Raw genomic sequence first — 16,126 nt, 5'->3', positions numbered from 1 at the left:
GCAGCTAACAATCGTCAGTAGCTCCAAGTAGACTGTGATTAATACTCCACGCATTTTGGACAGCATAAAAATTGTAGTGATGAAAACATCAGTACATAGAATCCCCCAATTTCTATTTCGGAGAGCTAGAGTTAGACTGGCATTGAAAGTATCGCAGTGGGTCTATAAGAAGAAGCTCATGGAGCACATAGGCTTGTTCTAGCTCTTTGGCTTGGTAGTTAGCTTGTATTTCTACATTTAGGTTAGTATTATCCCTGCTTTTTGTAGCACATCCAAGCTTTTATGGTAGGAATTTCAGGCAAAAAGACAAAACAGACAATTTAGTAAAAGTCACAAAAGCCACTTACCTATAATGATAGTGTGGAGGTCTACACAAAAAAATACCAAACACCAAGCCTGAGGAAAATCCAGATACAATTGTCCAAATGTATTCCTCAGTTTGAGTATACGAAGACATGATGTTGCGCCAAATGAGGTTCAGAGATTCCAGGGATATTACAAATAAAGAACAGCAAATATGAGTAAAAGTAATACAAATTAATGATTTTTTTAAAGACAAGTTCTTACCATACAACCCAGGCTAGGCTGTAATACAACTGATTTCTAATTTTAGTGCTAGGATTACAGGATTATACCACCAACCCCAGCACTCATGGTATTCTTATGAAAGGAGTATTTCACCCACAGGCGACTTTTTACAAGTTTTTACATACCAAGTATTCTTGGTATGTTTGGTCTGATGAAAGGGCTGAAATGAGACAGACATATATCCGCAGATCCTCTCTCCAAGGCAGACATTGACTTTGCACATAGAAAGCTTCATTGTACCCTAGTGGATTCCTGACATTTTAAGGAAGGTTTCTATGACTGATTCTGAGATCCACTCACCTTTTAGAGAAGTAGCTGCTGATCTAGCCATTGTCTTACTATGACTACAATATATTCTCTGCTACACTTGTAAGTATCTTTCTTAGGTTGGATACAGGCAGGATAAGAAAAAAGTGCCAAAACATACAGTGTGAAAATGAAATACATACATACACCACACACACACACACACACACACACACACACATACACATACATATACTTGGGGGAAGCTATAATATACAGTGTTTAAAGATTACTTTCAAAACCAGAGCAGATTGTCTTTGAAAGGCACAAACAAGGAGTTGCTTCTTACATTATCAAAGCAAAGGTGCCAAAAAAGCATGAAGGTAAAGAACTTATTTCTTGACCAAAGGTGGAAACTTTTTTCTGACCAACTTTGTTGAGCCTATGAAAGAGGAGAAACAGGAAAATTTCTTTAAGCGGATACAGATTGGGAAGACATAATAATGGAAAACTTCTTGCTTTACAAAGCAACTCTAGCTCATGATGAAATGGATTCAGAAGGCATTAACAGCTATGGACCCTGCATTGAATGAGAGGACACAGAAGATGAGCCTCACTTTCTTGTCAAGAGCATCAATATCAAGGGAAAGATATAGTGATGGATGACTTATTTCAGTATTAAAACCACAACAGGGAGACTGTGAATACAGAGAATTCAATTTCTTGCTAGAGTAGTTGTGTGTTAGAAATGTATAGGCATGGAAAAGTTATATCATGATTTTTAAAACCCTTATGAGTGAATAAGCCATACCAGATATTTTTGCAATTAAAGTCCTTAAGATTATGTAAGACTTAGAACTGGATTACATCTCTTATGGGTACTCAGTTTCAGTAATAAATTGATATGAAAAACTTCTTCAATGCACCAAGAAGCTGTGGATTAAAAGGACATGATTTAGAATGTTTATTTTCTAATAATATTACCTATGGTGGAAAATATAGCATGCATAATACATTCTATAATATAGATAAGAAAATGTTAGTCATTCTCATCACCAGTTATTGCTTGTGGAGGGGAGCACTCAAGAAAAATTATGACTTCAAAGGATGTAGAAACTGAAGATTTCAGTAGCTTTCAGGGCAATATTTCTGGGAAGACAAGAACATAGAGTAGATATTATAATTTGAAGGGAGCTATAACTTGACATAGAGATTCATGACCCCTATGTGACCAAAACAAATCCAGCTGTGGAAGACATAAATACAATAATTTTTCCTGACTAGAATAAATATGATGGTGAAGATACAGAAATGGTAAACTTCCTTTGAAACCCACATGAGGTGACCTTTTTTGGAAAGAGTTGACTTTAAAGATTTACTGCCTGGACAGAGCATAGGCAACTAGATAAAACCTGAATTTGTAACACCCTTTAATGAGCAAAACCGAAGTAGCTGGAATAATAAATGGCAGAGATTATCTTTCAGGATTAATAGAGCTCTTAATGTGAAAACATCACATGGAAAACTTTTTGAAATTGGGTAAAAAGAGATAAAGGGATCATGGATATCAAAGCAGTGATGTTTATGAAAGACATCGGAGTAGGAGCCATAAAATACAAACAGGTAATTGTTACATCTAAAGAGGCTTTGTGAAAGCAAAGGCACACCACTGAAACGTGTCTTTCACTGTTTTACCAGACAATGCAGAAAAGAATATGGACACAAAAGTCATCCATTGGGCAAGAATTAATATTCGAAAAATATATAAAGCTGGAAGAAGTAGAAAAACCTGACCCCTATACAGGAGTATCAAGGGGAAAAGCTGGAAACTACCAGGCAGATACAGAAAAATAACTTCAGAGATACCAAGAGAATGGTGACCAACGAAGAAGACTTAGTGATTTGACACCATTATAATTACCTACCACAATTGGCCATATACACCAGGTCCTAGATTCTGCACAAAACATGCATAACCAGACATATTTTAATATGATATAATACCAAAGGAAGACAATGTAGCCAGTCCTGATGAGACCTGGTAAGATAGGGTCAGAGGGAAGGGGAAGAGGACCTCCCCTATCAGTGGACTTGGAAAGGGGCATGGGAGGAGATGAAGGAGGGAGGGTGGGACTGGGAGGGGAAGAGGGAGGGAGCTATAGCTAGGATACAAAGGGAATAAAGTGGAGTTAATAAAGATATCTTTCAAAAGAGGCTATCATGCAATATTCTTAGGCCTAGATGGGGTCAGGCTTCATGTGTTCCAGAACAGACATATGACTGCCTCAGCTCCTCAACTCCACATGCAATCTGAAACCCTTAGGCCAAGCTGGGAACCCATGACAAAACTGAAGAATGCAGGGCTTCTCTGACAGGCTATGGTCACATACTCTCAGATCTGGATAGACTGGCACACCTTGTGCACCAGACCAGCAAAGGAATGCTCCAGTCCCCCACGTGCCCAGCCATGACCTTACTGTGCTGGGCCGAGCTGAGGACACAGATTCTAGGTGCCAATCCAACGGACCAAGACCAACACAGACATTTGCAGCCCATGACCACAGTCCGATAGCCTAGCTTGGGTGCCATCTTTGCATCAGACCAGCCAGCTTTGAAGCCCAGATCCCTTCATGCTCACGCAAAGTTTCTCCTTCCCGTGACTAGATGGGGACACACAACAACTTTGCCAACTCAGAATATGAGTGACCCTGATCCCCCCTCCTTGGCTCTGTCCATCACCCCTTGGCCTTGCTAGGGTTCCTCAGTTTTGTGTTCCTGACCAGTCAGTTGATTTTCTTTTGTCTCTTCATTTCACCAAATTTTAATCATCCCAGAATCATTGGGACTGCTGTTGCTCACTCTCAGAGCAGCCTTCGAGGGTTTCTGTATCTTTTCATTCACTCTAGAATGCCTGCCTAGGGTCCAAGAGCCTATGAAACACCAAAGTCTAGTGAGTGACACAGGTAATCCCCAACCACATTGTCTCTATTCACCCAGAACACAGGATTTGGTGAAGGCATACAGCCTTACACTTGTCAACCCTGGAGAATAACTTAGGCTCTATCGTACCTTCTCTATCATTGGCCAATATTGCTCTATGAGGGTGAAGGGAGCAAAGGTGAGGGATAGGGGAGTTTTGAACGGCCCACAAGTACAATGGAATAACTTTCCAGGACAAGCTTGATTCAGGGTGAACAAAGGCTATACAATTCTTGTGAGGTGCATGAGAGGGTGGGTGTATGCTATTGGCTGGGTCTTTGACCTACCAAGAATTCCAGATACTTGTCTGGCAGTTTCTTATCAGGAGAAAAAATAAGTTGAACCTGGAACTTTTGGCCGTGGCCAAAAGTTTGGCCATGGAATACATGACCTCCCTCAGGGCTGGGGGGTCATGCTTAGAGACACTCTCCAAGTGAATTTAGCAGAGAAAAAGAAGCCCCCTGTGATCTTAAATAGCAGGGTCTTCCAACATCTTTCCATGTTTTATTTATAATGGAGAAGTGTAATTATGATCCTTGGTCTCTATGTTAGGAACAGCTTGGTACCGAACCAGAACCCAATTGACAGTGATTTTTGCAATGCTGCTTATCTGACATTTAAAAAATTGGATGAGGCAGTGTGCCAGGAAGAGCATGGATTTGATAGCCAGTACTGGGAGAAGCCAAGCCACAAGAGGGTTTGAGTACCATGGGGTTGGTATATTGGGTACATAGCATGTTCAGAGATCCAGTCGGAGATCTTTGAGCATATACATGTCCTATTTCACCCAGCCCAGATTCATTAACATAGAAACAGCATTCTTTCCCCAACACAATGCAAGACCTTCCTTGTTCAGCAGTCATTAAGTCTGAAGCTCTCCAATTTTGGAGAGTAACCTCTGCTAGAGAGGTTATCTGTCATTGAAGGGATTCAAGACTGTCTGGAGCAGAAGCCATTGACTAGCCAAGTTTGTCTTGGAAGTCACTGGCCAGAAGGTAGGCTTGGACAAGGGATGCTCCAGGGGTTCCGGTGGCTCCCAACTAGGCAGCAAGACCCAGTCTGAGCAATAGAGGGATGAAGATCTCTCTTTTCTTTTGGTCTCCTTGCAGCGATAAAGTGAGTTCTTCAGGGTCGTAGAGATAAACCTGGGGAACCATAATCATGGGGTGCAGAAACCTTGGAAAGGGGTTCAATGAAAGAATCAGTAGTGTTATTGCACACCAAAGAAGAGCAGGGGAGGGTAATTAGGGGTGGCATGGGCCATTAGCACATACTGGCTTGGTGACGGTGATGTTACAGGAACATGTAGAGTGGGATCTTGATGAGGGCCCTGCAAAGGGGGAGGTGTAGGTTGAAGAGAGAAAAGCTTCGTAAATTCCCTGTGAATAAGGTCCAGTTGGGTTCAGGAAGCAAGACATTAATGGGAACAGCTGCTAATAGTGGCTGGGAGAAGGAAGCACAGAAGAAACAATAGGAGAAGTTGGAGTAGGTGGTTAGGGGAAGGAGGTTGGCTGTACATCGGATGTACTGTAGTCAGGAAAAGGTGGTTTAGAACTCCATCCAAGTTTGATATTCCTGTTGAAGAATGTTAATGTGAGTAAAGACTAGAGGCGGGGAAAAACTAGCAGGAGGTGTGTAAATCAGCTATGGATATTTAGCAAATCCATCTGAGTAGTGCTTATCCATGACTTCTATCCACCATTATTCATCCCAAGGTTGCACAATGGAAAGCTGCAAATGAGTTTTAAGGTTGGTGAGCGTGGTATCATCATGACTGGTGATTCAATTTGGCACCCCCAAAGTCTGCAGCCTCCATACATGAAGGCCATCTGGAGGCAGTCCCTGTGTTCTGGTAAGGACAGCAGAAGAAAGGGCTAGGGATAGTGGAGATGGATTCAGGGTATAGAGGGATCTCAGTCCTGGTCCAGCATCCTTCAAGTGGGCAGTCCTAGTTTCTAATATCTTTGTTGTGTTCATTGTAGTTCTCCCTAGCAAAGAATCTCCAGTGATGGGTTTTGGGAGACTAAGAAAGAGGCTGGGCAGTAGCAGAGTTACAATGAAGAATAACAGACAGCCATAAGAATAAAGGAAGGGGAAGCCTGTGGAGAGCACATGCCCTGGCAGCTGCCACTAGGTCACGGATGTCCTTCCAGTAGAGCTTGTTGTTTCTTTGGGGAAGGAAAGGTATCTCTTTAATCTTTTTCATCCTTGATCATCTATCAGTGAGAGCTGGGCCAACTTCTTGGTTGGTGGGGTGGTGTTGGACATTGCTGGAAAAGACCCAAATAGGCCTAGGCTGGTCCTGTGGAAAGACACAAACAAAGCCCCTTCCTATTGTTAGCAGGGAGTCGGGCCTCCTCCAACACCTGTCAAGTGGGTCCTTCCCCCTGACCAGAATGGGTGGTATGTGTTGGCTGACTTCTGTGTTGAACAATGGAAGGTTCATTCTGGGTAGCATAGATATTTAACACATCAAGTGTGAACAATGCCAGGTTTAATTGGGTGTCTGGTGGTAGATTATAGCAAGCCAGGAAGATATTTTTAATGTGGTAAATAAAATAAAGGGCCTCCTTGGCTGCTGGTGTCAAGGAGCAAGGAGAGGAGGGGGCTTTGTTGTCCTTAAGTAAGTCAAATAGAGACTGTGATTGGCTGGTCGGTATGGGAAGTCAAGATCTAAGCCAACTGATACCGCCTACGAAGCTTTGAAGGACATTTAAGGTTAACAGATCGGGGAAGTCAACAGCCAGTTTAGCTGGCCAGCCTGAGGTTTGGGTAATTTTGGTCCCTAGGAATGTTATGGGTGGGGGGGTGTTAAGAGCTGGATCTTACCTTCTGCTATAGTAAAGCCTCTATCTTTTAGGTAGGGCCTTTGTGGCCTGTTTAAGATCTTCTAAAGCTAGTTTTTGATCTTGTCTTTTTAATCTTGTCACATTAATAGGTCATCCATGTAATGATATGTATGGGGACCTGATTTAATAAGGTGTTTTAATGCCTGGGCTACAGTTTCCTGGCAAATAGTCGAGATGTTAGCCATGCCTTGGGAGAGTACTCTCCATTCAAACCTGTTAGCTAGTCTTGAGTTATTGACTTTAGGTACTGAGAAGACAAAGCACTTTCAATCTTGTTCATGGAGTGGAAATGAAAAGAAGCAATCTTTAATGTCTAAAACTAGTAATGGGTATTTATGGGGCAAGGGGGAAGTTGTGTTGAGGTGACCCCCAAATTTTCATAGTCTTGGATTCTGGAAGAGCCTCCAGGTCTTGTTTTTCCTTTTAATTAAAAAAAAAAAAAAAAAAAAAAAAAAAAACTGTGGTATTCCAAAAGGTTCCTAGAGGGACCAGTGTGCCCCATGTCTAATTGGTGTTTAACTAATTGTTGTAAAATTATTAATTTCTCCCTGTTTAGAGGCTACTATTTCACCCAGATGAAATCTTCCATGATCTATTCCAGGCAGGTATTCAACAGTGGACCATTCTAATTGGGAATTCTTTTGATCTTAATTTTTCTGGTAGTCTTCTATCTGGAGAAATTCTCCCTGTTCCCTAGTAGAAAAGACCACATTTAAAACTTCTAAGATATTTCTACCTAGTAAGTTAGTGACCATGTCAGCCGTTAGGGGTCTAATAGTCCCATTTATTCTATCTGGGTCTTCCCATTTATAAAAGTCATGGGTAATAAATGTTTGGGAAGATCTCCTACTTCCATTAGTTGAGGTCCTAGTAAGAGTTCAACGTGGGAGGACTTCATATTAGGATGGTCTTATCTGCTCCTGTATCTATCAGGTATTTAAAGTTTTTTTTACTGTCAGTTTTTATTGAGAATTTAGGATGAGCTTTTTCTAATATTTTAGTGACCCACTGGACTTGTGGGTTTGTTTGTTGTTGTTTGTTTGTTTTTTGTCTTACTGGTGGGGCTGAGGGTTGCCCCACAAGGAGTTTAAAGGTAGAAGGGACTTGCCTTCTTTATCATATTTGGAATTGCAATTATTTTTCCAATGAAAGCCTTTCCTGCAGTGGGGACGGATTTAGGAGGTTTAAGTGAAGCTGGTCATTTTTTGGGCAATCTCTCTTCCAGTGTCTGGTCTCTCCATATTTAAAACACGGCAAATTGGACTGTGTTACAGCTGCAAAGTTTTGAGCAAGATAGGAGTCCTGGTATGAGGCAGTTGCAATGTTGTGGGTAGCCATGATCCATTTATCATTAGTTTATGTTTTAGTCCCTGGTATGCCTACCTGTATTCTGGGATCATTCCTTGCCAGATAATATTATTTAGGAGCATCACTTTGGCTGTAGGGTCTGTTATTTTTCTGTATAAATTGGCTTGCACCCTTAGTATAAAATCTGGGAGGGTCTCAGTTGGTTTCTGTTTTAGGAAAGTCAGTGAGGAGGTCTCTAGGATGTGTAGACAAGGGTCAAACAGATCCAAGTGTCAAGTACACATAAGCAAACCTGCTTAAAGCAGCCAGGAGGGAGGAAGGCCTGTTGAATTCCTGTAGAGAAGTTACCCTGGAAGTACAGCTTTTTTTGCTCTTGTTTTGTCTTATTTATTGATTACATAATTCTTTTTTTTCTAGGCCGCATCTGACATTCATCTCTAAACAGGTCTTCCCATTTTACAGAGGACTAGGGAAAGTGGACTAGCATATATCTTTCTAGTCTTGGGGAGTTAAAAGGTTGCTATGGAAGTTTTATAAAATAGACTTGGTCCAATAGGAATGAATTCATCCTCATGGACAGCTTGGCATCACTCGTATAAGTCTGCTACTGGGAGAGGCTACCAAGCCACTGGATATTTTCTTGTTATGCGTAGATTAACAGGAAAGGTTCCTATGGGGGGAGGTTCTGGATCCCTGGCCATAGAGGCTAAGGTGGCTGGGGGTAATTGTTTCCAGCATCTCTGAGATTATAGAGTTGCTCAATGGCTGGGGGAGGTCGTGCATGGCTAGTTCCAGTTGGAGAAGGGCTTATTTGGGTGTCTTTAGGAACTTTGGTCTTAATTTCCAGGTCTTTATACTCAGTTGCCAATGAAGACTCATAGGAAGGAAAAGAGGAATGGGGAAAAGGGGTGTTGTGGGTTAAGGAGTAACTTTTCTTTGATTAGATCAATTGTGTTCTCTAAAGTGGCCAAATCAGCTACTGAACAATCCACAGGGTCTTCCTCCTTATTTGAATCTTTGAATCTTGTCTTTTTTCCTCCTGTTTTTTGTTTTTTTTTTTTCTCTAATGGGTTATTAAGGCTTGGTTTTTTTTGTTTGTTTTGTTTTGTTTTCCGATGCATTGCCTAATAGTAGCTATTACTGAAAGAAGAAGAAGAAGGATGAAGACAGCCTTCCTGGACAGCCTTCTTCTTTTATGAGCCAGATAGGCAACTCGGATCTAGACATCTGGGTTGTAGATATCTGCCTACAGGACCCATGGTGCAAATTGAAGTACCTTATTCCAGAATACCAGACCTTCCTTTTGGGAGATTTTAAGTCCTCTTGATTTAAGTAAGGTTCTAAGAAAACAAATTTGTAAATCCCTCTGGTGTGATGTTGAATTCTCCACGACAAGAAAGGGAGGAAGTTCTGCCAGAGACACTCAATGTTCCTGAGGCAATTTTGCCACCTGGGGATTGAGACACTGTAACAAGAACAAGCCTGGCAACCTTCCTATGGACTTTTAAATGGCTGCTGCATCACCAAGTTCTTTATGACAAAAAGATTATTGCCTACACCCAGCTGGGTTGTTGGGGCTCAGAAAGAAGGTAGGAGGCCAATATTGGGGAGCAGCCCTGATCCAAAGGCTTCAGTTGTCCTCAAAATGTATCAGGTCCCCGGTGAAGGCACAAACTGAGAAAGTAAAGCAAAGAAGATAAAATAAACAAGTGGTCCTCAGGTAGGATGGTCACACACACACACACACACACACACACACAAATGCTGCTACCCTCTCAAGGAGTACTCACAAATCCTGTGCATTCCGGTGTCCCTGTTTGGGTGCCAGTTGTTACATGAGAACTAAGTGATCAGAGGCAATGGGCTGGGGAGGGGGAATGTTCAGGTGTTCAGATGGCCCTTGAGAATGACAGAACAACATTCTGGAAGTAGCTTCAAGATCACTGCTCAACTGGATTCACAGTGAACAAAGGGGTATAGGTAAGGGATTCCCAGGGTACATGTATACTATTGACTGAAGCTTGAGGTGCTGGGAATGCTATATATTCTGGGAATTCCAGATATTTGTTGGCCAGGTTCTGATGAGGAGAAAGGAAGTGAACCTGCATTTTTGGCTATGGACTCTTTGACCTCCCTCAAGGGTAGAGGGAGGTGTTTCCTAGAAACCCTTCCAGCGAATTCAGGGGGAGAGAAAGAAGCCCCCTGTGAAGAAAGGGAGTCATGCATTCTGCACCAGGCTTGGGAGAGCAGTCCAGACATGGTTGACTGTGACCTTAAAAACCAGAGTCTTCCAACACATTCTTAGAGAAAAAAGCCAGGTTGTTCCCCCTGATCCCATTGTTTCCCCAGCCTGGCTTACACCAAGGCCTTGTTGATATAGCACTCTGCACAACACCACAAGCCAGAGTGAGCAAAACAGCATGCCCACAGGAGCCCACAGCTTCTGCACATCCAATGACCAGCTGGTGATTTGTAGTCTGCATACCAGATCTTCACAAAATGTGACGTAATCTCATACTGTTTTAAAGCATCCTGCAGTTCTGGTCAATGTGAAATCAAAATACCCATGCAACATCCCATCCTGGTGACTGTATAACATGGTACAGATGCCCTACTTTCTTGGTACTGCCATACATAGTTTGGGTCAAACAGCCTGCACATGAGCTGAGCCTTATGAGTTCTACAGAACTTTATCTTCCCACAGTGGTCCAGATTATTTATGACTCCATAGATTTGTGTCACATATTCAACAGTCCAGCAAGGTGAATAGCCCAGATCTTCAACTGCACAGGCTTCCCCAAATCCCATACCATGGTAAGGTCCACAGCCTATGTTTGAACTCTGCAATGTGAATTACACAGACATACCTTCACAGGCCATGTTCATATACCTTCAGATCTAGATGGATTTGCATACCTTGTGCACTAGACTAGCAAGGGACTGCTCCAGTCTCCACATGCCTGGCTGAGACTTCATAAGGCAGGGCCAAGCTAAGAACAGAGATTCTTTGTGCCAGTCCAATGAAGTGAGACCAACATAGACATTTGCAGCCCATCACCAAAGTCAGGTGCCTAGCTGAGGTCCCACATGGGCATCACATCAGCCAGCTTTGAGGCCCAGATCTCTTCATGCTCATGCAGTCCACCCTTCCCAGGATTAGAAGGGGTCCCACAACCATTTCACCAACACAAATTATGGGGTGACCTCAATCCATCCTCCTTGGTTCTGCCCATCACTCCCTGGACTTGATGGTGTTGATCAGTTTTGTGTTCCTGGCCAGTCAGGTGATGTTCTTTTGTCTCTCCATTTCACAAATTTTAGTCATCCCAGAAACATCAGGAATGCTGTTGCTCACACTCATTTTAACCTGCAAGAGTGTGTATAGCTTTTCATTCACCCATGCGATCCCCATACTCTATGAATGCCTGATGAGGGTACAAAAGCCTGTGCAACACCAAAGTCTAGTGAGTAACACAGGTAATCCTCTACCACACTGTGCATACTCACCGGGATGAAGGTTTTTCAGGGGTCATATGTACTTACATTTACCAAGCGTGACCAAAATCTATCCCAACTTCTCTGTTACCAAAAGACACTGATTTGTCAACCTTCCTAAGGCTGCAACCGATAATATAGTTCCTCATGTTGTGATGAGCCCCAACCATATTTTTCCATTGATACTTTGTTACTTTACTTTTACTGTAGTTCTGAATCATAATGAAAATATTTGTGTTTTTAGATAATTTTTTCTTTGTTGTGACCCACAGGTCGAGAACCAGTGTTATAACCCAAGGGCTCTGGTAGTTGACCTGACCTTATCGTTCCCTTAATAAGCTCATACCAAGGCTTAGTTGATGTAGTATGCATACCACCACAGGCTAAAGAAACACAAAGAATCACAAAGGACTCCTGACACCTAATAAAGCCAGGGCAAGCTGTTATCCTTAACGTTAGTAATATTCTGTCATGGAGAATAACCCATAACCCTGTCTGACAGCAGGGTTCCCTTACTCGAGGCCTATCTTGGGTCAGGATGCCCATGCAATGTCCCATTCTGAAGGATCCCTAAGATAGCATATAAGACCTACTGTAGCCTTGTCCAAAGATTGCTGGTGTCATGCAACCTGTCAACCAGCAATTGAATGTCCAGCAATTCATAAACTTACACTGCCTCTCAAACTTAGGCCTAGGTACGATAGGATAACCATGTGCAACAGCCTAGCAATGTGAGTACCCCAGATCCTACACTTCACTTGCTTCCCAAAAATCTTAGGCCAAGGTAGGGTCCACCCTGCAATTTGAATAACACAGAATTAACAAAAACAAAAACCAGCCAACCAAACAAACAAAAAAAAAAACCTCAGTGCGAGGTGTCACTGTTGTAGAAAGACGTGTCAAAAATATCATGAGCCAGATTTTAACGAATAATGAGGACTAAGAATTGCAGCAACTGGTCTATTCGTAAGTGGTGCATAGCAAAGCTGAAATTTAAATCCAGTTTTTCTTCTAGCTGAGCTCCCTCCCTCTCCACTACATGGTATGTGTCACATATGCCATCACCTCTCACTATTATAAGAATATACTGAGCCTCAAGAGATTTTTAAAGCTCTTGTAATTGATAGAATCTGTAGTATATAAAGTTCTGTAATTCATTCTTTCTTCATTTCAAGACACTCCCATGAAAATGTGCTGTGTCATAGACCATAGACCAGATGCAGAACTCTTTTAGGTATTCAAGGTAAATCACCAATGAACAATTCCTTCCATTCTTATTCCCTTCTTTCTTTCTCCCGTGTGTGTGTGTGTGTGTGTGTGTGTGTGTGTGTGTGTATGTGTGTGTGTGTTTGGGGTTACTGAGGGCCTTGTGAATAGCACACAAATGTTATAGCACAGAGTTATATATAATCAATTCTGAAAAATTTTAAATAAATATCTAGAAGCAAAATGTGGATTTTTCTAATAAAAAAAGGCATTATGTTTTACTTATTTTTTGTGGGAAGAAACATATGGGTGGAGGTTTAAGGACATCATACAGCAGTTAGCTCTTTCCTTCTACCATATGGATCCTAAGGATCAAAGTGAGGTTGTCAGGCTTAGTATCAAGCACTGTAACCCATCTGAGCTATCTTGTTAGTTCCAAACTAGATTTTTCTAAAAGACCCAGAATTCTTCATTTGAAAGGGGCTATAAGAAACCACGTTATCCATTTCCTCTCCCCATGACCTAATGAGAACAGAGCATTCAAACATTGGTTCTATCTATATGTCTATCTATAAAGAGGAAGACCAAGACATGTTTTTAATCAACCCAATAAATCCAAAAGAGATATCTTATTATCTACAATCAAGGAAATTGAGGTATATGAAAATTAAGTAGGTTATCTATTGCTGTAGAGCTTGTAAGTATCTGAGCTAATATTTGAACTCACACAGTATATTGTCAACATTTACATTATTTTTTAAATTAAGTGTTTGTTTCTTTTAGTTTCAGAATTTATTTATCTATTTATTGGAACTATCTCTTTTTTCTTTTAATTTTTTTTATTTTATACCCTGACTGTAGTTTCACCTCCTTCATTTTCTTCCAGTCTCCCCCCTTCCACCTCAACCCCCAATCCAGTCCTTCTCCACTTCTCTTCAGAAAAGGCTGGCCTCAATGGATATCAACCAGCCATGGCATATCAACTTTCAGTAAGACCAGACACCTCCTCTTTTATTAAGGCTAGACAAGACAACCCAGTAAGGGGATAGGGTCGTAAAGGCAGGCAACACAGTCAGAGACAGCTCTTGCTCTCACTGTTAGGAGACCCACAAGAAGATCAGACTACACAATTGTAACGTGTGTGCAGAGAGCTTAGGTCAGTCTCATTTAATTAGATTTTTAACTTAGCATATTAAGTAATGGGCTTCATTATGTCATTTTCTTAAGTATAATTACACTTTTTTTCTTATTTGTTCCCCTCATCCACTTCCCTACCCCTTGTTTCCTGCCTCTTCTGGCTGATTTTCTTCCTTTCCCCACATAGTCCCCTATTCTGCTCTTTAAAATCACATGTATTCTATTATGCTCTCATCCATGTCCCACTTAAGATTGCTTCATTCTGTGGCATCTACATTCTTTTATGACTATTAGCCATATTCCCAAGATGTCTTTACGTAAAGTGAACAACAAGGAGTAAAGGAAAGAAAAGAAGGGAAAAGGAAAGAAATCAGGGCACTGGATGAATATTCTCTTTCACTTTAAGCTCATGAAACTCATCACATCATAGGAAGCACGGAAAGCCTGAGTTTTCACAAGGAAAAAGATTAAACTTGGACTTATTAGATTCTTTCCCAAGGTAATAGAACTAAAAATGTTCTGGAGGAGATTCTTGAGGTAGTTTTAATTTTTTTTCTTTAATTCCATCTCAGCTAGACAGAAAATGGAAAAACTGTAGAGCTTCATGTTCCAAAACTGTTACTCATCCTAGCTCCACTCCCACTGCCACCCCCATAATACAACAGTCCAAGAAATAATGCAATGTACCTTTTGGGAAAAGTGACTTTATAGTTGTTTTGGAACCCAAGAACATACTCTTTTCTTGCCTGATTTTTTCTTACCTTAACTTCCAAGTGAAGTGTTTCCTAATGCAGTCCTTCTGCTAGGGACAGCTGCTTCCCAGTCCTGCCCAGTCTCCAGTGGATAGTAGTACTGGAAACTGGAGGAACGCTGCCAGCAAACAGGATAGAAGTGGCCTACCTGGCCAATGACTTCTGTGATAAGGCTTCTGAGAAACATGTTATTCTGCAAGGACACACCTTTCAATCTTGCCTTCTGTCACGGCTGTAGGGTTAAGTGTTGGAGAATATATGGAAGAGGGTGGACAGCATGAACACAGGACATATGATATACGGCTGTTCCAAGAAGAGAGAGAACACAAAGAACACTCTAACTCTTTCGTCTTGCCCCTAAGTAATATCTCAAATTAATTGCAGAAAGAATCTGATTCATTGGATATATTGTATGAGAGATATTACAAGAGAACTTGGCTATATATCTCAAAAGCTTTAAGTGTTTACCTTGCTTTGTCTTGCCTGCCAGTCAGAGAACACTAGAAGAGAACAGGCCTGCCATATGGACAGTGCTAGCCAATTGGTAAAATCTTGCATAACATTTTGTTAACCTTGACTCATTCCAACATAGCCAAGAAGTTCTTAACATGTCCAAATCCATAGCTTTCTTGGATGCCAGCAAAGGCCAGTTCCCTTTAGCTGGGTTTTGATTATGGGTTCAGTAATGCTCAGTCATGCTACATTAATTCCTCCTGTCTCATCCTCCTGAGGACTCATCAGATGGGATGAGCCTATGGTAAAAGCTTGAGAGTGTGTAACTCCAACATGCTTATGCTTACTGACCTTGTAAGTAATCTACCCATGCCTTGTAGTTAATGTTCCCATCTGTCTGGCATCATCTGCCACAGCTACCTTTTCATTTTCATGGAGGAAAGGAATAGCAGGGGGAAAAAACACTATTTCATAGCTTAGAACAGGCTCAGAAAGAAAAAAATTCTAAAGCTCATGGCAAAGGGGTATTAGAGAAAATAAAGGCAAAAGATTTCAACCAATGTCATTATGGCAAAACCAGAGTACATTTGAAGGTTAAAATTAAGAAATCAGGTGTGGCAAGTAAGAAAAAAGAATACCTGAAGAAGGGGGGAAAAGGTTTTGTTAATTGTTTGCATGTTAGACTACCCCAAAATAGTTTTCTATTTGGGAGCTAAATTTTTGCCTCAAACACTTCTACACAATTGCAAAATATTTGTTCTATACATCAGTCCTCATAGGTGCTTTAAAAAGTGCAACAATATGACTGGAAAGATTCACTTTGCAGCACTAAAGAATATGAAGCCCAAGGCTTTCATTCTGAGTTCAAAATGAAACATGGGGTTTTCACAATGCAAGTGTTAAAGTTAGGTTGCATGAACAAAAGCATATGTTCATTAGTTAGCCAGCATTTATATTCTACTTTAAGGTGTTAAGCCTACTCTTGTGCTGGCTGTGGGAACATCTTCTGTAATTCCACCATTGGCAGGATCTGAAGGGTAAAGGCAGAAAGATCAGGAGTACAGACTCAGCCTTGGTTACATAGGAGTTTGACCCCACCTCCATACATATAAG

At 41.3% G+C, this 16,126-nt stretch overlaps 1 long non-coding RNA gene across 9 annotated transcripts in view; it reads right to left on the bottom strand.

Moving 5' to 3' along the window:
• The window catches only part of LOC132650065 (uncharacterized), a 227,937-nt gene that overhangs the window by 167,038 nt on the left and 44,773 nt on the right, over positions 1–16,126 (bottom strand). The window contains exons 6-7 of one of the 9 annotated variants that reach the window (XR_009588425.1): positions 1,646–14,863; positions 348–1,276 (exon numbers count right to left, since the gene is read on the bottom strand). The exons of 6 other annotated variants lie outside the window; for them this stretch is intronic. This is a non-coding gene — a long non-coding RNA (uncharacterized LOC132650065). Of the gene's footprint in view, positions 1–347; positions 14,864–16,126 lie in introns of all 9 variants that reach the window. 2 more of the 9 variants (XR_009588419.1, XR_009588426.1) reach the window with 2 other exon arrangements.

The sequence above is a fragment of the Meriones unguiculatus genome, chromosome X (genome assembly GCF_030254825.1).
Source record: "Meriones unguiculatus strain TT.TT164.6M chromosome X, Bangor_MerUng_6.1, whole genome shotgun sequence".
Lineage (NCBI taxonomy): Eukaryota > Metazoa > Chordata > Mammalia > Rodentia > Muridae > Meriones > Meriones unguiculatus.
This window is presented reverse-complemented; position numbering and strand designations above follow the sequence as displayed.